General features: G+C 44.7%; 1 protein-coding gene across 2 annotated transcripts in view; it reads left to right on the plus strand.

The window, feature by feature from the left end:
* The window catches only part of LOC138268416 (G patch domain-containing protein 4), a 79,091-nt gene that overhangs the window by 21,866 nt on the left and 30,810 nt on the right, over window positions 1–26,415 (plus strand). Inside the window, exon 2 of one of the 2 annotated variants that reach the window (XM_069218029.1) lies at window positions 3,861–3,927. The gene's annotated coding sequence lies outside the window, so the exon portion shown is untranslated. Of the gene's footprint in view, window positions 1–3,860; window positions 3,928–16,048; window positions 16,259–26,415 lie in introns of those variants that run through there. The other variant, XM_069218028.1, reaches the window with a different exon arrangement.

Below are 26,415 nucleotides of genomic sequence, written 5' to 3' on the forward strand. Positions count from 1 at the left end.
GTCCTTGTCAACTCAATATTGGAGCCTGAAAACGAAATAATGTTTCTGAGTGCTTTAACATGGGGGACCATTAAAATGAAGAGTTAACTTAATGATTTAGTTAACCCTTCAGTTTAAATTTCTCTTAATTCAAAGTGTTGCATTTACACACAGTAGGCATCTTGATCCCAGTGGCTGGTAGACACTCTGCCATATCTATAGCTGAAAAATACAGCCATTTGTTTAAATAGGGGCAGTTTAAAGAACAGAAAAACCTCCCATATTACCAAAATTTTTTGCAGAACATTTTTTTGTACTTTAAATTTCTCCCATTTAGAAACAAAATGGTTGTAGTTTTCAGCTATAGATATGGCAGAGTGTCTTCTAGCCATTGGGATCAAGGTACCTGCTGTATGTACATGCAACACTTTGAATTGGGAGAATTTTAAACTGAAGAGTTAACTTAATCATTAAGTTAACTCTTCATTTTCGTTTTCTCCCATTTTAAAGCCTTCAGAAACATAATTTTGTTTTCACGCACCAATACTGAGTTGGCAAGGAGTTTCATTTAAAAGTAACACTGCTCTGTGGCAAATGTAACAGTGCTACATATGGCGAAAGTTATGTTCTGTGCTACAAGTACATAGGACACAGGCTCTCAGTCACTCATACACATATATACCATTCACATACATGCCAACATTTTAGAAAAGTGGAAGATTTAAAAAAATAATCGGGATAATATATTTCCCCCATTGACCTGAATCAGGTCTATTGTCATGTACGGGGCTTGCAAGTGTGCTGCTGCAGGTTCGGATATCAGGAATGCAAATATATATATATTTTTTGCCCCTATCTGTTAGCATTGGTCGAAGTGGGCAGGATTTGAGGGGTACGACATGCTCATACTTTAAGAAAACCTGTTCCCCTACTTTTTGTGAAAAGACAACCGTCCTAGGATGGGTAATTCTAAGAGTCAAAATGCTTCAGCTGAAGTGTCAGAGAGGCAGTCTCCTGCGCTGTAAATCTGAGGGAGGGGCAGACAGCTTAACAAGCAATCTTGCCAGGGTGTGTCCTTGCCTGAACAAGATGTAAATGTGCACAACCATCCAATCTGCAATTGTAAAGGGTCCTTGGAAGCTGGTATTGTCTTTCATTGATTTAATCACTTGAAGCTTCCTGATAACACAGATTTGTTCTTTATGAGTGGCACTGAAAGGGAGTTACCAGCTGAGCATTGAAGTGTGTACTTCTAAAGGACAGTTTTGAAATATTGCACTACGTGCAGTGTGGGCATTATTAAAATCTATATTTTGGAAGCACTTTTTTTATCTTAAACATTTTTGCACATTTTGTAGCGGCCTATTTTATACAGTGTGTAATTCAAGTTTAAATAATGGCTTGCATAGTCACAGTGCTTTCTGTCACAGACTGCGTCTTCGTAGCACAAAAATTACACGTCAATATTCTCCACTGCACCAACCAGAATATTTTCCCACTGATTAACTTATCTTGCATTTATTTTTCATTTAAGTTGTGTGTTATTTTATATGTAGTTACCTGAAGATGAAAGATCAAAACAAGTTACAGAATATTTTGTTTTTTTAGTCATGCCTTTGACTTTGCCCCAATGCTAACTCACACTGCCTACATTGCGGGCAGCATCACAATTCCAATACTTTTTTAATATACTTCCACCGATGTGTGTCAGGAACACGGAGAAAGCGCTATGGCAGGCAGAGAGAACATTACACAAATGTTGTGCACTGGCCTGCAAGAGCAGCTTACTAGCAGTGTATATTCCGGGTCACACAAGACCAGTCCCTGTCGGCAGAAACTGCCAAGTTTCCCTGGTTCATGCATGATATGTTGCTTCAGTCCAGGTTTTTGTCATTGAATTCTGGGACTTGTAGTCCTGGTTTATAATGGAATAAACAAGACTACCAGTCCCAGAATTCAAATGAAAAAACCTGGACTGGAGCAGCACTTCATGCATGACCTAGGAAACATGGCAAGGCTCTTTTTTACATGCAGGAATTAGAAGGTGGGAGACTAGCCTTGAAATCGGTAGTCCATACATGCCATTAGACCCAATTTAGGTGGAAGACTCACGATTTTGAAAGCTAAAAATGGTTTTATTTAAGCTATCGCGCGCCTGAAATTGCCCCCTCTTCAATAGGAGTCAATGGGTCAAATACGTTTGCCCTACTATTTTCTTTAAATCTCCCACTTTCCCCTTTTTAAGTTTTGGCATGTAGGGTAGCCTTCCTCCTGCATCAGGAGTGTTGGCTTGTATGCACAGCCCTGACAGTTTCCAAGGTCCATGCTGCTCTGGTATGGTTTTTTTTCTTTGAATTCTGGGACTTGCAGTCTTGTTTATTTCATTATAAAATAAGACTACAATTCCCAGAATTATAGGAAAAAATCTGGACTGGAGCAGCACATCATGTATGGACCTGGGAATCTTGGCAGTTTTGTATGCATTCCTTCACATCAGGGTAAACCTAGACCTGAACTTTGGGGGGGGGGACTAGTACTAAAGAATGGTGCTTGAGCTACAATTTTGCACATTGGGGGCCAGGCACGAAAGCCAATAGGCCTGGGTTTTATGTGCTAATGCATGGAAAAGGCATCTGTACATGGTTGTTCTTTCCTGCTTAGCATATTAAAGCCAGATCTTTTATCTTCTCAGATGAAATCCCCTGAGACACTGAGCACTGTTGTAGCTCAGAGATTGTACACAAGACCTGTGAGCATCGGATGTCTGCATGATGGTTGGTACCAAGCAAATCCTATGCTTGTCTGATAAAGTACACTAGCAAGGATGCCATGGACACTGGTGCAAGCAGAGGAAATGGCCACTTTGAATGATGGTGTGTTAGTAAATCAGGGTTCAATTGTCAGGGTTCAACCGGCTGTTCATGGCTCTGGGTTCCGGTGCCACTGCACCTGTCCATCAATGCTAGGTATGCCCCTGGTCTGACGCACAGAAAAGAAAGCACTGAAGGCTTACTGGAAAAGTGTCTTATCTGATTGAAAGGAGAATGAACTGCATAACGATTAAATGTGTCTAAGGAACAAGAGGATGTGTGAGGGAAGAATCTCCCAAGGGGCCCAAGGAAGTGCTCCCAGAGACATTGAGGAGTGGTCTTCAGGTGTGAAGAAAAAATAGGAATACAAAAAATTATGGAAAGCTTGTATCTGTCTGTCACAAAATGACAGTGGTTCACAAACAGCTCCAAAGGAATGGGTACCCACAGAGAATAATAAGCTGAATACCTGTTCACAATCATCTAAAAGATGCATGTATTGGAATTTCTAAAGCATAGACTTATTTTGAGAGCACCAGAGCATTGCACATTATGGGAGGTGATGGAAAATGGTGCAAGATTGTATTCAAGTGGTGGCTTAAATATTTTTGTTACACACTTACAGTAGTATCTCACACTTTTGAATTTTAGGCACATTGTGATCAGTGATTTCCCACAACTGCACGATTTTTAGTCAGTGCCAAGCTGGATACAAACCAAGGGCCTCAGATTGACAGCTCAACAACTAGACCATACCTCCTTCCTTAGTTGATGTTTGAACTTTCAAAAAAAGCTTCAAACATTTAATTGTGCCATTCTTTGTGAACACTCATGTTCTGCTGATGTTTTAAGATAGCCATGAGGTCATATTCCTCATGCTGTCTAGTGAGTCAACTGAATGCAAATTATTATGTTTTTTATGTGTTATACATGGATAGTACCTAAATGAGTTTTCACTTGTTTAAGGTTGAGTTTTATCTATTTGCATCTACAAAATGATTTAAAGTTAAGTACATACAGAGGATACTTAATGGGTAACTTTGTTATTTTGTCCCATAATATCACGAACAGGTTCTGGAGATCTCTTTGGCTCTGTGGTTTGTAAATGTCACCGGAAGCCCGAGATGGCAATGATAAGGTATGCACTACGTATTTTTTATATTACAAGCTGTTTTACTCAAAATGCAGCTGCATAATTTCGATAACCTTGGTCCTTCAAGCTGTATAATCTTAGTAGCTTGGACAATGTAAAATCTCTGCATAGTGGTTTAGGGACTACCATTATGACGACAACATTTGTATTTCAGTCATAACTGTGAATTATTTTCCATATTTCACAATTCCTTGTACTACATGAGTTTTATACCACTGCTTTTTGTGCGATACAAGCACCAAAATAATGAAAAACATACATTTTTACTCAAAAATATAATGACTTCTCAATAAACTTAAAATGGCTATGCACTGTTGTGAGAGGAGTAAGGCAATATCGCAAATTGCACCTATATTGCCAGTTCCCATTTTGGCAGCTCTAGGTTAATTTTCTTATAACAAAAAGACACAATTATGCTTAAGTCACACCTGTTTCTTTCTCTCCAAATGAAAGAAGTTTGGACAAAAATGCACAGATTTTAATGTGTGCGTGCTGCAACAGAAATCCGTCATGGGAAGTATTGTTGGCAGTCAGTGAAGGAGCTGAAACTTCTTATGTTGAGCATCAGCAGGGTAAGACGCTCTGGGGGAAAAAAAGAGAGAAGAGGGAGAGTGAATATTTGAGAACTCTGATGCTGGTATTAAGTGTGCAAGATGATTTCGGTCGACATTTACATACCCCCTTATGGCTTTGGAAAAACTTGACAAAACAAATAATAGTAGATACAGCTTTAGTGTCGTCTGGGGTAAAAGGACTATTTAGGCTGTTGGCACATGCATTAAAAACTAAGATGCCTCCCAAACCCTTCCGGAATTTAGGAGAAAAGATGGAAGGGGTGAAAGTGACTCGGGCTGGTCGCGGCAAAGGAGAGCAAACGGGATCAAACAAACGCCTGACGACAGCAGTGGCTAAACCGGCTGTGGAAAATGTGTTGAGAGGTGTCAAGACAAGTGAGAGTAGTATTACCACTCCCCCCACCGAAATAAAGGTCAAGGGCAAAAGTCAATCTACTATCACAACGTTTCTTGAAGGAGGGGCACAGGATATGCGGCCGGTACATTTTACCCTCCCCTCTGAGAGTAAGGTGGTTGGGACAGAACCCCCTCCGAGCAGTAGTAGTAGTAGTATAAGTGGATGTATTACGAACAACGATCCCTCTGTGAAACTTAAGCAAGGCATACCAGAGTCAGAAGACAGTCAGAGGGAGGTAAGGGAAAAAATTCTGGCTCCTATACAGAGATTAAGCAGCCTCAGGCACAACATCTCGACTGGTCTGAGCAATTGGAATATCGAGATGGGGAAGGAGGTGCGTCTATATTAAAATCTACAACAGAAGAAGAGAATTTGCATAAGAGTTTCGCAAATACTAAAACTTTGGGCAAAGCAGCAGGAAAAGTCTCTCAATTGGCGGAATGGGGAAAGGATAATAGTGATAAATTTTATTCTTTGACAGAAGAGTCTGATCTCAGTAGTGGTGATCACAGTCTTGGCGGGTCTGAGGACAGTGAAACGTCGGAGACGGAAGATAAAACCTCAAGCAACGAACCTACAGTGCGACAGCTGCGTCGACAGCGTAAATTGGTCAAAGCACGGCCTTGCGCTCAGGGGTCCTCAGGAAACCCGTCATCCACGGGCGGTAAGAATTTAAAATGGGACTATGCAGGTATTGGACTCACAGATTCCTCATCTATAACTTTAACTAACCAGGGCTCAGCTAATGGCAATAAGGAATCAGATATTGGCCCTCTTACTTATAGCCCACCCGCGTTGGGGGCTGAGGCAGGAATGTTGCAGTCAATTTACAACTCAATCAAAGAGTTGCAAACAGAAACAAGGATCGAAAGTCGACGTGCAAGGGTTGCCACGAAGAGATTACAGGGAACAGTTCGTAAAGTGGCCAAATCATGTACAGAAATTGGGACTAAGCTATCCTTAATGGAAGAAAGGATCATAACGGTCGAGGAGGATGTTGGTAATCTTAAAGAACAGAATACTATGAGGGATGAACAATTGACAGATGTAATGTGGAAATTGGAAGATTTTGAAAACAGGCAAAGAAGGAATAATCTCCGAATTCTGGGCATACCGGAAGGGCTAGAAGGAACTAATATACGGACATATATGATCAATTTTTTGCGTGGTGCTTTTCCGGAGCTGGGGAATTGGAGCTGGGAGAATGAACTGCAGCGTGTACATAGGTTCCCACTAAACCGGCGGGAGGGGGGCCAACGTGCAGATTCCAAATATCCCAGAGCAATCTTAGTGTATTTTGGGAATTATTTATTGCGACAGGAGATCTTGGATAAAACCCGCCCAAATACCCCTCGCACTGTGGATGGGGTGACTTTTTTCACTCGACCTGATTTTTGTCATGCTACTGTTGAACGGAGATGGCGGCTCCGACAACTTATTAAACCAGTTCTAGAAAAAGGCGGGGAAGCGTATTTGCTGGCCCCGGCTCGCCTCAAAATAATATTGAATGGGAAAACAGAGTTATTCACGTCAGAAATTAAAGCAAAAGAATATGTGAGGGGGGCCAGATAACGAAATAGAGTTTCTTGGTCAGCAAAAGTGCTCCGGTAACTGGTGGGTGGGTTCGCACTTTCACAACGCCAACATTCAGACCATGAGTGGTCTGATTGCTCTACAGGATGGGGGGCCAGTCTCAGGGAGGAAGTTAATACGGGAGGGGGGTGGGAGGGACTGGTCCAGGGAGGGGAGGGGAGGGAGGAAGGATGGCGGTTGGGGAGGGGGAAAGGAGGGAGGGGTCGGGGAGGAAGAGAAGAAGGATAGGCAAGGGAGGGAAAGGATGGAAAATGAGGGAGTAAAAAGGAAAGGGATGGAAGTAGGAGTACAACAAGGGAAGCAACTGATAGCAGGGGTAGGAGAGACAAAAGGAGGGGAGCAAATTGAGTGGAAAATTCAAGATAAAGCACAATCAGATATGAAAATCTGGGAGGACAAAAAGAGAGAAAGAAAGCCTAAAATAGAAAATGGCTAGACTTCGAATCGCTTCAGTTAATATTTGTGGGTTAAATGACTCTCGTAAAAGAAGTAGAGTAGTGGAGGAATTTAAAACTTTTAAAGCAGACATTTACTGTTTACAGGAGACACATGTGGAATATAGGAATGTCGGAATTCTGGGTACACTTGGTATGAAAGTAATTGCCCGAACAGAATAAGAGGTTAGAACTAAAGGGGTTGCAATATTAGATCGGACTAATAAATTAAATTTTGGTAGGCAAAAGGCAGATAGGGGAGGAAGATGGGTAATTGTAGAGTGTAGTTATGGACATGGTAGCTTTACACTCTGTTCCGTATACAGCACGGTCACGGATGACCCAATAGTTTTAGATACCCTGGCTATAGAATTAATAGGATGGGCTCCCCCGTATGTTCTTTGTGGCGATTGTAATTTGAATGGATCCTGGGAGGGACTACAGGATGTTTTAGTGCCTACAAAGAAATACCAAGGGCGGAAACCGCGAGTATATAATGCAATGGTCGCTATTCAGAAAGAACTAGGATTAGTGGACGCATGGGTGAGATTATGTAAGCCAGATCCTGGATATACCTATTACTCCGCCCCGCATATGAAAGTAGCACGACTCGACTATTTTCTGGTTTCCCCAGTACTATTAAACCAGGGTCAGATGGAGTTATATCCGCGGGTGGTTTCAGATCATAATCCCCTAGTACTAGAACTGGAGTTAGACGGGTTGGAACAAAAGGAGAGGAGATGGACATTTGAAAGAGGGCTTCTTAGGGACCCGGAATATTGTACGCATATGAGTAAGTGGATAGCCGAATTTCTGGGGTTTAACCAAGGGACAGCTCCGGTAGAGATAGTCTGGGACACTTTAAAAGCTGGAATACGTGGTGAAACATTGAGTTTTAGTATAAAAAAAGCAAAAAAGTACTCAAAACAGAGTAAAAGATCTTCAAATGAAACTGAGGGTATTGGAAAGACAGTTGGTTGTGGCGATAGAAACAGGGAGTGATGTTAAAAAGGTTCAGGAGGAAGTGGTAATAGCTAAAGCCGCAATTAACGAAACTATGACTCAAAGAATAGCAGAGAAATATCTTGCGCAGCGTTCATTAGGATACGAGTATGGAGAAAAATCCGGGCGTTTATTAGCAATACGGGCAAGCCAGAAAATAGCATCCGGGACTATTAGAGAGATTAAAGATTGGCAAGGACAAATGGTTGTAGAAGTGGATCAAATTAGGAGGGTTTTCCACAGATATTATACGGAATTGTATGATGACGCATCTATATACTCGGATGAAGAAATATTGAGATTTTTAACCCCCATTAAAGTTAATAAATTATCGGAGAGTGATACCTCATATCTAGGGGAACAAATAGATATCTCGGAAATTGACAAAGCACTGGGGGATTTAGCCACGGGTAAAGCTACAGCCCACGATTCAATCCCTTTAGAGTTTTATAAAACATTTAAAGCCATATTGCTTCCGGTAATGATAGAACTGTTTATTCAGGTACAGAATGGAGGGGCAATTCCACCATCATGGGATACGGCTAATATAGTAATGTTTTTGAAGAAAGGGAAACTCGCATCAAACCCGGCGTCATACAGGCCAATTACACTAATCAATAGCGACACTAAAATATATTCAAAGATATTAGCCGCTCGACTATCTCTTGTGATCAGGAAGATAGTTTTTCCTAGTCAGCATGGGTTTGTGCCAGGAAGAGATACTACCGATCATATCCGAAAAGTTATTGCACTTTTGGACGCTACAGAAGTGGCCCAGGAGCCGATGGCAGTTGCATTATTAGATGCGGAAAAGGCGTTTGACCGGGTGAGCTGGAAGTATTTATGGCATGTAATGGAGTATTATGGGTTAGGGAAGAAATTTATTGCAGCAATAAGGGCTCTATATAGATCACCGGTAGTCAAAATACAACTAATGGGGGGACAATCGGAGAGTATCCAGGTTAAGAGAGGTACTAGACAGGGATGTCCATGCTCTCCGCTCCTGTTTGCTGTTTATATAGATCCCTTGCTTAGACAGATTGAAGATAACAGCAAGATTCCACCAATTCATAGGCAGGGATGGGATATAAAAGTTCTAGCATATGCAGATGATATTGCTATACTAACTCCCACCCCTGATCCGGCATTGAGAGAGGTTGAAAAGGTGTCAATGAAGTTCGGAAGATTTTCTGGATATCGTCTAAACAGAGATAAAACACAGATATTGATTAATCAATACACCAGCACTCAGGATACACGAAGGGTCGACCATGCAGTATATTTGGGAATAGATATCACGCCACAAGTAGGAGAAATTGTTAAGTTAAATCTGGATCCCATACTTGCTAAAGCAAGACAAGATATGTGCAGATGGAATAATTTACATTTAACCATCATGGGGAGGTGTAATATGGTAAAAATGATTTTCCTCTCTAAGCTGTTGTATTTGTTCCGGGCTGTACCATTGAGCTTTACTAACTCGAGATTTAAAGAGATAGATAGAGTGGTTATGAGATTTATCTGGGCATATGGTAAATGCAGAAGAGCAAGTAAATTCATGTCACTTTCCCGAGAAAGGGGGGGGTGGTCTTTGCCGAATATAAAATTATACCAAATGGCGGCAGCCTTTCAGTATATGCGCCCTTTATGGGGTTCTAAAAAAGGAGGGATTCCAGAAGAGGATAGTCCTAATATATATGAGCTGCAGATGGGTGCAACAGCTAATGGATGTTTGGTAACTTTTCATGAGCCCGGGTACTATAAGAAAACTTGATATAAGGTATTGGAGGCGGCCTATAAGTGCTGGCGGTCATGCTATAAAAAGAAAGGTTTTGGTAGATATAATTGTTATACCATGATCAAAAAGAACCCATTGCTCCCCGACATATTCAAGGATAAGTGTATGGCAAGCTGGGTTTCGGCAGAGGTTGGGGAATCTCTTTGATAACTCAGGGGTTAAGGCATTTGCCGATCTACAGAAGTGTTATGGTTTAGAGCGTAGGGATTTTTTTAAATACCTTCAGATACGAGATTTCCTTTTAAGAAAAACAGGAGGGGTGCAGGGATTTAGGAGCGTTCAATTGCTGGATGATATTGTGACTAATCCTAATATATCAATCAGGTCAATCTATCGATTATTAATGTTAGAACAGCCCGATGATTTAGAGAAGAATTGTGAAAAGTGGAGTAGGAAACTGGAAGACGGGAGTAAAATCTTTCTAAGGTCATTAGAATTGGGACACACTATTTTACTCTCTTCCTCCCTCCAAGCACAACATTATAAAACTGTGTTTGATTTGTATCATACCCCAGCTCATCTTGTTAAATGGGGCAGTTTATTGGGAACCAGCTGTCCAAGATGTAGAATGTATGGAATAGATATTGTACACATGATGGCTACATGCGGGGAATTGAAGGATCTGAAGGAGGGCATTCAATCTGTATTGAAAGAAGTCCTGGGATTTGATCTAATCCTAACCCCCGAGGTAATGGTTTTAGGGGTGTTGGGTGATACGGACAATCTTTATGAAGCATTTATATTTGTGGCTATGGCAGTATTTCGATTATGTATAGCATCCGCCTGGCTCAATGTCCGACCCCCGACTTGGCAACAATGGTTGGCCAGATTATTGTCAGTGTATTATTTGGAAACAGCATTGTATGAACGGAAAGGGAAATATGCGAGGAGGAAAGGGAAGGTAATATGGGGGGCATTTCAGGATTGGATTTTAGCTCATAATGTTTAAATGTTTAAACCAAAATGGTATGTCACCATTTAAGAGATGGACATTTGTCTTTCAAAGGTTTATCCCCCGCTGGGTGTTATTTGCTTTATTTTCTTATTTGTATTTGTTGTATGATACCTTTCCAATAAAAAAAAAAAAAAAAAAAAAAAAGACGCTCTGTAGGATTAGACTGAGATAGCCAGGAGACCTGTGAGTAAACCCACCCAAGTGGTGAAGTGTGTGCACGCCCATAATCCTGCTGCGCTCCTTTCAGTGGTCTCCAGTAGGTCCTGCCAGAGCACAATACCTGCACCCTCAGCCCAGTGCAGAGCTCATGTGCCTTCCCCTGAACAGATGCCTAGTGTTCTTTTGCAGGAAGATGGAAAGTACAACTAGCAGTACAGGGGGGCATACAGGCAATTGGTCCAATGAGGAGACCATGATTTGAGAGCACCATGATTTCTAGCTCTTCCCTTTTTTGTGATGTCATCAAGCCAAACATTAACAATTGGCGCACATGCACTAACAGAGGATCCTGCAGGAAATCCCTCCTATTGCACCCTTGAAGTTGGGCTGCCTTCACAAGCTTTATGCTTTACTCCTCCATCTACTCACTTTGGGAGTTTGCTTGCTTCAACCAAGCCAGCTAACTGAATATATAAATTGTCAAAATCCTTCAATATGTGAAGGGTTTACATTTGATGCTCCACATAAAACAGAACTTTGAATTGGACTAGATCACCTTTAATACCTCTAAAACATAGCTGCTAAGTGGATTTGTCACATGTGCAACACCTTCACTCTAACACAGTGCTTAATTTGCCTTAAAGAAAAGTGTGCTGGTGACTAAAACATTTCTTTGGTGATCAGTATTGGCACACACACAGCCAGCACCAGCACTGCCCAGTGAGACAGAGAAAGGCAGACTTCTAATGAAGGGAGCAAAAGAATGGGGGAAATGTGCTCTAAAGTTTACTCACGCCTCCGGCTTCCACACCCTCAAAATGCTCAATGAAATCTTCAAATGGTTCTCAGTCAACAGATGCAGAATCGTCACCCTGGCCCTAATCATCAGGAAGCTGGACTATGGCAATACACTCTGCTGGAATTACTTTCTAACTTCTAGAAGACTTTAGACCATGCAAACCTCAGCGGCCAGACACACACTAAGGCTTTCCCCCACGTTCACATCACTCCGCACCCCAAAGACCTTAACTGGCCTCCATTCACTAACCCACAATCTTAAAGTTGCTCGCACACATTCAAAATCCTGTACAGCCTTTGCCCCACCTACCACAATAGCTGCATTATCTATAACACACCAATCAGACACCTCTGCTCAGGATGACTCCTGCTCACACACATCCCCTGCTCACACAAACCAGAATCAGTCTTCTTGCTTTTTTCTACCTCATGCCCAAAGCCTGGAATGGCCTGTCCCTACGCATTAGAGCTATCTTCTCAGTTCTTGAGCTCTACAAGAAACTGAAAACTTCTCTTCACCTGGACAAGGTCCAGTAACAGCTGACATAGCCCCTGCTTTCTCAGCACCAAGATACTCTTCAATGTGAGCTGTGCAGTCACAAATACCCTTAACATAAAATAAAATAAAGTTTGCCTTAGCAATATTGTGTGCTGTTGTTCAAACATATTTCTGGAGTCTCCCGTTTCACATGTAGGCTCCATTCTTTTCCATCTCACTTACACTCCCCTCTCATTTCTTTGTTTCTCACTTTTCTGTCTATATTCTACCACATGCTTAATTTTCTTTAACTCCTGTTTACCTTCTGTCTCTCTCTATCTCTTCAATCGCTTCTCTCAATCCCTTCTCTCTCACTGTCATCCTCCCTCCCACCTTTTCCCCCTCGTTCCCTATCAGAAACAGGCAATGTGCGAGTTTAACCGGGGTGAGAAGCATGATACTTCCACAAAATATAAGCTGGTCCCGGTTTCTCAGTTCCCACAGAACCTCAAGATTTACATTATAGGAATGAAGGCTGAAAGAGCTCAACCTTGGCTGTGAACTGCCTCACCTCGATCTGTGTCTGCACAGGGAATCAGCACTGTCTGCAATGGAGCTCAGCTCTTTCTGCCCAGGGCCACAGTGCTATGTATGCAGGAACTCAGCTCCAGCTCAATGAAAGAAATAACCTAGGGGTTCACGCTCTCTGCTCTATCTGTGCATGGGTTCAACACTATCTATGCATGGACTTGGCTGCATCTGGGGTGGAGCTCAGTTCTATCTGCGGCAGAGCGAATAAAGCTCTGTAAGATGATGAGGTCTGTTTGTCGCAGAGCTCCATTGTCTCTGTATGCACAAGAATCTACTTCTCTCAGTGTAAGAACAAGGGGGCTTACTTACAAAATGCTTGCTCCACTGATGCACCTCTTTTTATGAAGCACTGGTGGCGCAAGCTGCAGGCCCTTATCTATAAGGCCATGCAAAGCCACTTTATGTAGCTTTTCATGGGTCATGTAGATATGGTGTAAGGCAACAAAGCGCATGTTGCTGCGTTGCCTTACTTTGCATCAAAGAGGCGTTCGATGGGTGTTGCGGTGGGTGTTACCATGCAACACTCATGGATTTTGATGCATTCCCAAATTTACAAGGTTTTGTAACCTTGGGAATGCATCAAAAGCCTCCGCAGGTGAGGCATAAGTGAGGTGCAACAAGGAGAAATATCCTTATTTCTCCTTGCTCTTTCCTCTTTCTACATGTGCTGCATTCTGCAGCACACATAGTAAGGGGAAATCACCTCCAGTGATTGTTTTTGTTTAGGAAGGTGTCTCTTCCTGCACAAAAACAATCATTCCTACAACACAGACACCCTTGAATCATGGTGCAAGGGTGCCTACATTGGCGCATGGCAGCTAATAGTGCGCCAGCCCAGGGAGAAAAGACAGGAATGCACTGTATCCCATGGATACGGCTCATTCCTGCCCTTTCTTTTGCTGCATGGCAGCACCTCAAGAATTCTTGCGGTGCTGCCATGCTCCAAAACCTTGTAAATGAGGCCCCTTGTTTCAAGGAGAGTGAAAGTGAAAGTCTGAGTTTGAGAGTGTGTATGAATAAGTGAAAGTGAGTAGAAGGGAGTGAGTTAAGGAGAATGAGTGTGTTAGAATGAGTGACCGAGTGATTGATTGGAGGTGTGGAAGTGAGTAGTGGGTGTACCTATCAATTGTGCAGCAGTTGCAGATGTCCCAGGGTTTGGAATTAGTGTGTTTAAATGTGTTAGTTAGTGAGAATGGGAACCAGTGAGTATGAGTACATTATTGCATGAGTAGCAGTGAGTGGGAATAAGTATGAGTGAGAATGAGCAAGTAAGAGAATGTGAGTTAGAGTGAGTGAGGGTAAAGAGTCTGAGGCCCAGATTATCAAACCTTTCATACAACCCAGCGCAACACCCAAATTAGCTGCACTGTGTGTGAGGGAGAGAGCCAGAAAGCGCCATATCTACAAAGATATGCTACTCTCCCGCACTCTCCGTGGTGCTGGCGCACAATTAGGCTAATCAAGAGCCACACAGACACCTTTGCCCCATAGTGCAAAGATGTCTGTGTGAGTCTAGCATAGGTTTGTACTGGAAAGATGCCCTTTCAGCAGAAAATATTACACTTTGTCTAACTTTAAAACTTTTCCTACTTCAGATGTTCGCTGTAAAGTGTAGTACACATGCAGAATCGGAAAAGTTAGGAAAAATTAAAGCATTTCTCCTTTTTAATGTCTGTTTTCAAGTGATTATTTTTTGGTGCAAAACACGGTCTGCTATTGTTAGTAGATAGGGTTTTTTGTCAAAAAACATGGGTGGTTGCATGGGAACGCTGATGTTCCACCCATGGAACACCCCCTTGACACAGAGTAATGCAAAGTAGCACTTTGCACTGCTATGTGTTACTTTCAGGCAACTTTCCAGTGCAAAACAGATTCTGCGCTAGAAAAGTAAATTAAAAAACACATTTTGGGCAAGTTTGTGTCACTTTTGTGACACAAACCCAGCACCAAATGTTTGTTAATCTGGGCCTAAACGTAAAAGGGAGTGAGTATTACTGAGTCAAATTCTGAAAAAAAATGGGGTGAACTCCCCACCACTTTCATAAATCAACAGCAGCCACTGATGCCAATAATAACTGGTGAAAGGTGGTCTAACAGCCTTAGCTACTGACTTTGGAACTGGGGAACAAGGTTTGAATCCTAGAGGCAGCTCAACCTCCTGTGATCTGGGCAAATCATTCAATCTCCTTGTGCCTAAAATATTTAAAAAATATTTTCTGTAACGTATTCTGCTGCTCATGTAAAGTGCCCACCCTCCATGAAAGATTGTATTTCTAGAAAAGTCTGTTCACTGCATTTAAAAAAACAAAAATTCTTCCCTGTTTAGCATGTATGTAGGTTTTTTTTACCTATCACTTGGGTAGTAAGCACAATATACATGCAATTGCAAATCAAGACAGTTTGCAACAGTTTGCAATTTCTGCCTTGTTTGCTTGAAAGCACAGTAAGACTGCAGAGAATGCCTCTGAAGTGCAGACATGGTCTCTCATACCAGCTACCAGTGTTAATGGGTAAGCATTGTCTCTCTCTTTAAATCTATGATGATCGGTAAAGCACACTGCCTTGCCCAATTGGACACCTCACTGTGAGGTTTTTGTCCTTGATATTGTGAGTCAACTGAGACCCCTTTCCTTTGAGGACACTGCAAAAACAAGATAACCTGAAGGTGCCTGTTGAAGAAAATAGAATGCTCTGACACTCTCTTCTCCAGCCGTACTTCGCACAGGCTTTCCCTGGGACAGACACCCAAGCAGCTGCACGCCTGCAGCCCGGGCTACAGTACATGGCGAGGTGGGGGGTAGCCTTTTCAGCCTAATGGGTTTTGCGCACCTGCTTCACATACATGTTCATACATCCCCACATACCACGCTCTCACTGACATGCATTGCAGCCCTGTCAAAGTGCCCCAGTTTTTGTTCAAACCATTTTATCTGGCTCTATGGACATCACACTCAAAGTCAAGGAAGTTGGGCATGGAGTGTCTGCTAACAGTGCGCACGTACCTTAATCTTTAGTAACTTACAATAATTTTCACTAATCAGCAGTGGCTTTCATTATAGAAAATAATGGAGACCCCCTGATCTAAAGCGACTGTCGGACTCCCTATTCAAAATGTCATGTCTTATTTAAGCGTGGGTTTCTAAAACCTGTAAATAATGGATGTACTTTTTATGACCACACCTTGAACATTTGTAGAAGTTCATGTTAACCTAAAAAATATATTTACTTAGTCCGTACAACTGGTATTCCGAAATGGCCGAAATACTTCCATAAGAAGGAGAGCACACGCATCGTCCTTCTTTGATTTCAATGAAAGAAGGAACGGTGCCGCTCTCTATGGTAATCGAGTGCCAGGCCATCTCTTTCCGTCTTTGGTGGCTTCCGCTGGGTCAGGCGGTGACACTCGCAATCAAAGATGGCGACGCCCAGTGACTGCTGCACGTTGTTCCCCCAAGAAAAGAGTCTGTTTGCGAGCCTAAAGCATTAGGACTTGGAGTGCGTTCCCTGGTTGTACCTGTTCTGAGGGCCATAAATAGGTGAGTGGTAGACACTATCTTATGAGTTTGAGGTGCGAACGAAAAATATGTTATCTTTCAGTCATTCGCCTTATTCGTAGCATACTTTCTTAAACCGCGGTATATGGGTTTGTTCAAATGAACAGTTAATGTCTTTCACCACGCTTCGTAAATATCAATTTGGCAAACTTCACTTAATGGGTTACTGGTGTTTCAATCCAGAAAGTGTACACGTTGCAATAAAGTGCATGTTATAAGCCTCCCAGAAACGATCCATCAGCAGTGTGCTTGGTGAAGTTACTATGAGGCGTGGGCACTGACTCCTGCTTATAGAGGACTCGCTGCGAAGACTATCGACGATGTAAGGAGTTCACATATCTAGCCTTTTTAGTCCTAAGCAGCACTACGGGCATTTCACCCCTGTCAACTAGTATGTTGATTAAGTAGCTCGCCAACCACCTATAGGCATGGCCACTGGAATTTGCTGCCACGTTGATTCTATTATATGGCAAGAAAAGGCAAGTTATGCAGCACAATGTGGCACTTTTATAGTATTACTTAAGTATTTTATTTTTACTGGTGAATTAAAACTAAATGGGGAAACGTGCAATTCATTGGTACCAGTTTAACACCCAAACTCGACAGCAAGCAACTGAAAGGTGGCCAGTCAACATTAGTAATGGGCCTTAGATCATTAGACATTAGATCGTTTTGAGCTAGCAACAATTTGTCTTTTGTTGTTCAAATCTTCATATAGTACAAAAAATGATGGATAGTGTGGTAAATCTATAACTATGCGGAATGAGCTGCGGCCGCAGAATGGCATAATTACAGTGGTGATATTAACATGCCTTTTTTAGTGTGTAGGCAAGTACAGTGTTCCGTTCAGATTTAGTCAAGTAATTTTCACAAGTTTAGGGAGCCTCAAACAGTGCAAGACAAAAAGTAATGATGACAAACAATGTAACGCAAATTACAGATTTTATGAAAGTTACTTGAGTAAATACGAACGAAACGCTCTACTTGCATACACATGTTATCAGTTACCCTATTTCCGAGAAATACACTATTTCTTCCTTTGTTGTATCTCACTGCCCTTTTTAAAACGCTTGAGCGATGGCGAAGGGGCGAGCGAGGAAGAATTAACTCCAAAACGATATAGGTAAGATTGAAGAAGGCAACATGATACTATATCATCCCGGTTACTTGTGTAGCGCATGTTTTACCTAAAGAAATTGCTGCGTCCCTGCTTTGTGTGTGTGTTGGGATGTTGTTGTTTTTTATAAAAATCGAGGCGGTTGTTAAACAGCTTCATCAGCTGAACCCTGCCCAGCTTGTATTTTATTCACTGTGCTGCTGACTATGACGGTTTGGGAGTGGGGTAAGTGGCCAATAATGGAATTTTCCCCAACATACCTGGGTGCAACTCTAGTGAGTAGAGAAGTATTTTCTTCACCGTCGTTCTTTCCAAACCCTAATATTATGTAAAGTCCATGTTTCAACGCAAAGTGCATTTTTACTCTGTAGGAAATGATGCAAACCAGTCCACCAAAAGGCTCTGGTGGATCTTCATTGGCTCTGGTGGATCTTCATTGGCTCCAGGTGGAGCAGCGAGTGCAATTTAAGGCTTTATGCATTATGCACAGAGCACGCCAAAAAAATGTCCTGTACTGCTAAGACCCTTAGCCTCCCCTTATCTTCCTGATAGGTTCCTTAGATCTTCTGCGGCACATTTGATGAATGTTTCTAAGATTCATAGGTCTCATTGGGAAAGGCCGCTCATTGGCCTATAAACTCTGGAATGTCTTACCACTAGAGTTCCGGCAATTGGGCCCTGTAAAGAAATGGCTCCCTGTTGCAGTTACCCCCCACTTTTTGCCTGATACTGATGCTGACTTGACTGAGAAGTGTGCTGGGACCCTGCTAACCAGGCCCCAGCACCAGTGTTCTTTCACCTAAAATGTACCATTGTCTCCACAATTGGCACAACCCTGGCACCCAGGTAAGTCCCTTGTAACTGGTACCCCTGGTACCAAGGGCCCTGATGCCAGGGAAGGTCTCTAAGGGCTGCAGCATGACTTATGCCACCCTAGGGACCCCTCACTCAGCACAGACACACTGCTTGCCAGCTTGTGTGTGCTGGTGGGGAGAAAATGACTAAGTCGACATGGCACTCCCCTCAGGGTGCCATGCCAACCTCACACTGCCTGTGGCATAGGTAAGTCACCCCTCTAGCAGGCCTTACAGCCCTAAGGCAGGGTGCACTATGCCCCTACAGTGTCTAAGCAAAACCTTAGACATTGTAAGTGCAGGGTAGTCATAAGAGTATATGGTCTGGGAGTCTGTCAAAAACGAACTCCACAGCTCCATAATGGCTACACTGAATACTGGGAAGTTTGGCACCAAACTTCTCAGAATAATAAACCCACACTGATGCCAGTGTTGGATTTATTAAAAAATGCACACAGAGGGCATCTTAGAGATACCCCCTGTATTTTATCCAATTGTTCAGTGCAGGACTGACTGGTCTCTGCCAGCCTGCTGCTGAGAGACGAGTTTCTGACCTCATGCGGTGAGAGCCTTTGTGCTCTCTGAGGACAGAAACAAAGCCTGCTCTGGGTGGAGGTGCTTCACACCTCCCTCCTGCAGGAACTGTAACACCTAGCAGTGAGCTTCAAAGGCTCAAGCTTCGTGTTACAATGCCCCAGGGCACTCCAGCTAGTGGAGATGCCCGCGCCCTGGACCCAGCCCCCACTTTTGGCGGCAAGTCCAGGAGAGATAATGAGAAAAACAAGGAGGAGTCACTGGCCAGTCAGGACAGCCCCTAAGGTGTCCTGAGCTGAGGTGACTCTGACTTTTAGAAATCCTCCATCTTGTAGAAGGAGGATTCCCCCAATAGGGATAGGAATGTGACCCCCTCCCCTTGGGAGGAGGCACAAATAGGGTGTACCCACCCTCAGGGCTAGTAGCCATTGGCTACTAACCCCCCCAGACCTAAACACGCCCTTAAATTTAGTATTTAAGGGCTTCCCTGAACCTAAGAATTTAGATTCCTGCAACTTACAAGAAGAGGAGGACTGCTGAGCTGAAAGACCCCTGCAGAGGAAGAAAAGAAGACACCAACTGCTTTGGCCCCAGACCTACCGGCCTGTCTCCTGCCTTCCAAAGAACCCTGCTCCAGCGACGCTTCCCAAGGACCAGCGACCTCTGAATCCTCAGAGGACTGCCCTGCTTCAAGAAAGACAAGAAACTCCCGAGGACAGCGGCACTGCTCCAAAAGAACTGCAACTTTGTTACAGAGGAGCAGATTTAAAGACCCCTGCAATCCCCGCAAGAAGCGTGAGACTTGCAACACTGCACCCTGCGACCCCGACTCGACTGGTGGAGAAACAACACCTCAGGGAGGACCCTCCGGCGACTCCGAGACCGTGAGTAACCAAAGTTGTCCCCCCTGAGCCCCCACAGCGACGCCTGCAGAGGGAATCCCCAGGCTCCCCCTGACCGCAACGGGCTGAACCTAAAGTCCCGACGGCTGGAAAAGACCCTGCACCCGCAGCGCCTGAAGGAACGGAACTTCTGTGCAGGAGTGACCCCCAGGAGGCCCTCTCCCTTGCCCAGGTGGTGGCTACCCCGAGGAGCCCCCCCCCTTGCCTGCCTGCACCGCTGAAGAGACCCCTTGGTCTCCCATTGAAACCTACAGAGAACCCAACGCTTGTTTACACACTGCACCCGGCCGCCCCCGCGCTGCTGAGGGTGTACTTTTTGTGCTGACTTGTGTCCCCTCCCCCCCTCCCCCCCCCCCCCCCCCTCCCAGTGCCCTACAAAATCCCCTTGGTCTGCCCTCCGAAGACGCGGGTACTTACCTGCTGGCAGACCGGAACCGGGGCACCCCCTTCTCTCCATTGAAGCCTATGTGTTTTGGGCACCTCTTTGACCTCTGCACCTGACTGGCCCTGAGCTGCTGGTGTGGTGACTTTGGGGTTGCTCTGAACCCCCAACGGTGGGCTACCTTGGACCCAAACCTGAGACTTGTAAGTGATTTACTTACCTGCTAAAACTAACAATAACTTACCTCCCTCAGGAACTGTGAAAATTGCACTAAGTGTCCACTTTTAAAACAGCTATTTGTGTTTTATGTGAAAAGTATATAAGCTACTGTGATTATTCAAAGTTCCTAAAGTACTTACCTGCAATACCTTTCAAATGAGATATTAAATGTAGAATTTGAACCTGTGGTTCTTAAAATAAACTAAGAAAATATATTTTTCTATAACAAAACCTATTGGCCTGGATTTGTCTCTGAGTGTGTGTTCCTCATTTATTGCCTGTGTGTATGTACAACAAATGCTTAACACTACTCCTTTGATAAGCCTACTGCTCGACCACACTACCACAAAATAGAGCATTAGTATTATCTCTTTTTGCCACTATCTTACCTCTAAGGGGAACCCTTGGACTCTGTGCATACTATTCCTTACTTTGAAATAGTGCATACAGAGCCAACTTCCTACATTGGTGGATCAGCGGTGGGGTACAAGACTTTGCATTTGCTGGACTACTCAGCCAATACCTGATCACACGACAAATTCCAAAAATTGTCATTAGAAATTGATTTTTGCAATTTCAACTATTTTTCTAAATTCTTAAAAGTCCTGCTAGGGTCTTGTGTTAGTCCCTGTTTAGCATTTCCTTTTAGAGTTTAAAAGTTTTGTGAACGTTTGAATTAGAACCTAGAACTAGTTTTAGATTCTTAAAAAGTATTCCAACTGTTAGAAGCATAATGTCTAGTACAGAGATGAATATGGTGGAACTCGACACTACCCCTTACCTCCATCTTAAGATGAGGGAGCTAAGGTCACGCTGTAAAATAAAGAAAATAACAATGGGCCCCAGACCTTCCAAACTACAGCTCCAGGAGCTTTTGGCAGAGTTTGAAAGAGCCAACCCCTCTGAGGATGGCATCACAGAGGATGAAGATAGTGACTTGGAGGGCAATTCCCCCCCTCCAGTCCTACTTAGGGAGAACAGGGCTGCTCAAACCCTGACTCCAAACATAATAGTCAGAAATGCTGTGTCCCTCACAGGAGAGATCAACATCTCTGAAATCACTGAGGATAGCCCCAGTGAAGAGGCCATCCAATTAGCCAGGATGGCCAAGAGATTGGCTCTGGAAAGACAGATCCTAACCATAGAAAGGGAAAGAAAAGAGATGGGCCTAGGACCCATCAATGGTGGCAGCAACATAACTAGGGTCAGAGATTCTCCTGACATGTTAAAAATCCCTAAAGGGATTGTGACTAAATATGAAGATGGTGATGACATCACCAAATGGTTCACAGCTTTTGAGAGGGCTTGTGTAACCAGAAAAGTGAGCAAACCTCACTGGGGTGCTCTCCTTTGGGAAATGTTCACTGGAAAGTGTAGGGATAGACTCCTCACACTCTCTGGACAAGATGCAGAATCTTATGACCTCATGAAGGGAACCCTGATTGAGGGCTTTGGATTCTCCACTGAGGAGTATAGAATTAGATTCAGGGGGGCTCAAAAATCCTCGAGCCAGACCTGGGTTGATTTTGTAGACTACTCAGTGAAAACACTGGATGGTTGGGTAACTGGAAATGAAGTGCATGACTATGTTGGGCTTTATAATTTGTTTATGAAAGAACACATTTTAAGTAACTGCTTCAATGAAAAGTTGCATCAGTATCTGGTAGACCTAGGACCAATTTCTCCCCAAGAATTGGGAAAGAAGGCAGACCACTGGGTCAAGACTAGGGTAACCAAAACTTCCACTGGGGGTGACCAAAAGAAAGGGGTTACAAAGCCTCCCCAGGAGAAAGTGGGTGACACTAGAAACAAAGAAAAAGAGTCCTCTGTAGGCCCCCAAAAACCAGACCAGGTGGGTGGGCCCCGAGACGCAACCCAAAACAAAGGTGGGTACCAGGGTAAGAACTGGGATGCCACTAAGGCATGGTGCCATAACTGTAGACAGACCGGGCACCACACCAAGGACACTTCTTGTCCCAAAAATAAACCCCCTAGCAAAATCCTAGGGGTGACCAGTGTAGCCATGGGGGATGACTCCTCAGATGAGGAGGTCTTCATAGCCTTCAACTGGAAAAAGGGCCCAACAGGTGAGTTGGAGATTCCAGAGGGAAGTAGACACTTCCACCACCTACTGGTGAATGGAATCCCAGCCACTGCCCTGAGACACTTGTGCCAGTCACACTATTGTGCATGACAGGCTGGTGTTCTCAAACCAGTACATCCCAGGTGAGATGGCCAGAGTAAGAGTTAGCCCAGACAGGGTTACTGATAGGCCTGTGGCTTTTGTGCCCATAGAAGTGGGTGGGACTTTTAGCTGGAGAAGGGTGGTAGTCAGTACAGACCTCCCCCTTGACTGTCTCCTTGGAAATGACTACCCAGAGGTTAGTCAGAGCCCAAGAGAGGAACTGGTCCAGTGCCAGTCCTCTCCCAAGGATTCTGAAGGTGCTACCCCTTCAGTAACTGCAAGTAGGCCCCAGAAGAAAAAGAAAAGAAAACAGAGTAGGAAAGGTGGACAACCTTTAGCCAAGGTTCCAGCAAGCCAAGGAGATTCTGCTCCAGTAGGGGAGAACTCCAAAAGTGGCACTGGTACAGTCCAACTTGACCCACAAGAAGTCCTGGCTAGTCAGGCAACTGTTAAGCCTGAGTGGGTGGCTCCTCAGCTATCAGAAGAAAGAGTGGAAGAAGGGTGTTTACTACAAGATGTGGTAACCCCCCACTCTAATACAGCAGACAGGCACTCTGAAACCAAAGAAGCCTGTAACCTAGCCCCTTCCCTTGTAGGTGAAGAGCTAAAGGTGTGGTTCTGGGCACTGACAGCTGTCAGTGGCCTCTGCTGGGTGTTAGCCTTTATGGCTGCACTATCCTTGGCATGGTGGTCAGACCCCATGCCAAATAGCAAGTTAGGCCCCCTGACCCTGTTGGTCATGGTGGGGTTACTCCAGCTCTGGGTAACCTCTTTGGGTAAGCTAGGGGTGACCCTGGCTAAGATAAGATTAGCAGAGGTGGATACCTCTAACCCCAAAATAGAGAGAATGGGTGGAGACATTAAAGACACAGACAAGAGGCAATTCAGACTAGGTCCTATCACTGTGGAAGTGGGTCAGTTCCCCAGAGGGAATGACCTGGACAGGAGGATGTAAGGCAGAGTAGGCCCTGCAACAAACCAGCCTATTTCCTCTACTCTTCCTCGCCTGACAGACTAGGAAGACTCTCCCAGCTTTGGCTGAGTCTCCTGGCCTGTGGGCTGGGGGGGGCTTGTGTAAAGAAATGGCTCCCTGTTGCAGTTACCCCCCACTTTTTGCCTGATACTGATGCTGACTTGACTGAGAAGTGTGCTGGGACCCTGCTAACCAGGCGCCAGCACCAGTGTTCTTTCACCTAAAATGTACCTTTGTCTCCACAATTGGCACAACCCTGGCACCCAGGTAAGTCCCTTGTAACTGGTACCCCTGGTACCAAGGGCCCTGATGCCAGGGAAGGTCTCTAAGGGCTGCAGCATGACTTATGCCACTCTAGGGACCCCTCACTCAGCACAGACACACTGCTTGCCAGCTTGTGTGTGCTGGTGGGGAGAAAATGACTAAGTCGACATGGCACTCCCCTCAGGTTGCCATGCCAACCTCACACTGCCTGTGGCATATGTAAGTCACCCCTCTAGCAGGCCTTACAGCCCTAAGGCAGGGTGCACTATACCACAGGTGAGGGCACATGTGCATGAGCACTATGCCCCTACAGTGTCTAAGCAAAACCTTAGACATTGTAAGTGCAGGGTAGTCATAAGAGTATATGGTCTGGGAGTCTGTCAAAAACTAACTCCACAGCTCCATAATGGCTACACTGAATACTGGGAAGTTTGGCACCAAACTTCTCAGAATAATAAACCCACACTGATGCCAGTGTTGGATTTATTAAAAAATGCACACAGAGGGCATCTTAGAGATACCCCCTGTATTTTACCCAATTGTTCAGTGCAGGACTGACTGGTCTCTGCCAGCCTGCTGCTGAGAGACGAGTTTCTGACCTCATGCGGTGAGAGCCTTTGTGCTCTCTGAGGACAGAAACAAAGCCTGCTCTGGGTGGAGGTGCTTCACACCTCCCCCCTGCAGGAACTGTAACACCTAGCAGTGAGCTTCAAAGGCTCAAGCTTCGTGTTACAATGCCCCAGGGCACTCCAGCTAGTGGAGATGCCCGCGCCCTGGACCCAGCCCCCACTTTTGGCGGCAAGTCCAGGAGAGATAATGAGAAAAACAAGGAGGAGTCACTGGCCAGTCAGGACAGCCCCTAAGGTGTCCTGAGATGAGGTGACTCTGACTTTTAGAAATCCTCCATCTTGTAGAAGGAGGATTCCCCCAATAGGGATAGGAATGTGACCCCCTCCCCTTGGGAGGAGGCACAAAGAGGGTGTACCCACCCTCAGGGCTAGTAGCCATTGGCTACTAACCCCCAGACCTAAACACGCCCTTAAATTTAGTATTTAAGGGCTTCCCTGAACCTAAGAATTTAGATTCCTGCAACTTACAAGAAGAAGAGGACTGCTGAGCTGAAAGACCCCTGCAGAGGAAGAAAAGAAGACACCAACTGCTTTGGCCCCAGACCTACCGGCCTGTCTCCTGCCTTCCAAAGAACCCTGCTCCAGCGACGCTTCCCAAGGACCAGTGACCTCTGAATCCTCAGAGGACTGCCCTGCTTCAAGAAAGAAAAGAAACTCCCGAGGACAGCGGCACTGCTCCAGAAGAACTGCAACTTTGTTACAGAGGAGCAGATTTAAAGACCCCTGCAATCCCCGCAAGAAGCGTGAGACTTGCAACACTGCACCCGGCGACCCCGACTCGACTGGTGGAGAAACAACACCTCAGGGAGGACCCTCCGGCGACTCCGAGACCGTGAGTAACCAAAGTTGTCCCCCCTGAGCCCCCACAGCGACGCCTGCAGAGGGAATCCCGAGGCTCCCCCTGACCGCGACTGCCTGAACCTAAAGTCCCGACGGCTGGAAAAGACCCTGCACCCGCAGCCCCCAGCGCCTAAAGGAACGGAACTTCTGTGCAGGAGTGACCCCCAGGAGGCCCTCTCCCTTGCCCAGGTGGTGGCTACCCCAAGGAGCCCCCCCCCTTGCCTGCCTGCACCGCTGAAGAGACCCTTTGGTCTCCCATAGAAACCTACAGAGAACCCGACGCTTGTTTACACACTGCACCCGGCCGCCCCCGTGCTGCTGAGGGTGTACTTTTTGTGCTGACTTGTGTCCCCCCCGGTGCCCTACAAAATCCCCCTGGTCTGCCCTCCGAAGACGCGGGTACTTACCTGCTGGCAGACCGGAACCGGGGCACCCCCTTCTCTCCATTGAAGCCTATGTGTTTTGGGCACCTCTTTGACCTCTGCACCTGACCGGCCCTGAGCTGCTGGTGTGGTGACTTTGGGGTTGCTCTGAACCCCCAACGGTGGGCTACCTTGGACCCAAACCTGAGACTTGTAAGTGATTTACTTACCTGCTAAAACTAACAATAACTTACCTCCCTCAGGAACTGTGAAAATTGCACTGTGTCCACTTTTAAAACAGCTATTTGTGTTTTATGTGAAAAGTATATATGCTACTGTGATTATTCAAAGTTCCTAAAGTACTTACCTGCAATACCTTTCAAATGAGATATTACATGTAGAATTTGAACCTGTGGTTCTTAAAATAAACTAAGAAAAGATATTTTTCTATAACAAAACCTATTGGCCTGGATTTGTCTCTGAGTGTGTGTTCCTCATTTATTGCCTGTGTGTATGTACAACAAATGCTTAACACTACTCCTTTGATAAGCCTACTGCTCGACCACACTACCACAAAATAGAGCATTAGTATTATCTCTTTTTGCCACTATCTTACCTCTAAGGGGAACCCTTGGACTCTGTGCATACTATTCCTTACTTTGAAATAGTGCATACAGAGCCAACTTCCTACAGGCCCCAAACTTTCTTTCTATAAAGCCCTGAAAACTTAAATGTTTAGGAGCTAACCCCCTTGAGTTTTGACCTGGTATCTTGGGTTGTCTGTTCCAGCGCTGGGCGGCCTTCGCATAACCATGCATTCTACAAGAACTCTAGAATAGGATAGAATGACCTGTTCATCACCTATGCCACATTTTTTG

The sequence above is a fragment of the Pleurodeles waltl genome, chromosome 12 (assembly GCF_031143425.1).
Source record: "Pleurodeles waltl isolate 20211129_DDA chromosome 12, aPleWal1.hap1.20221129, whole genome shotgun sequence".
Taxonomy (NCBI): Eukaryota; Metazoa; Chordata; class Amphibia; order Caudata; family Salamandridae; genus Pleurodeles; species Pleurodeles waltl.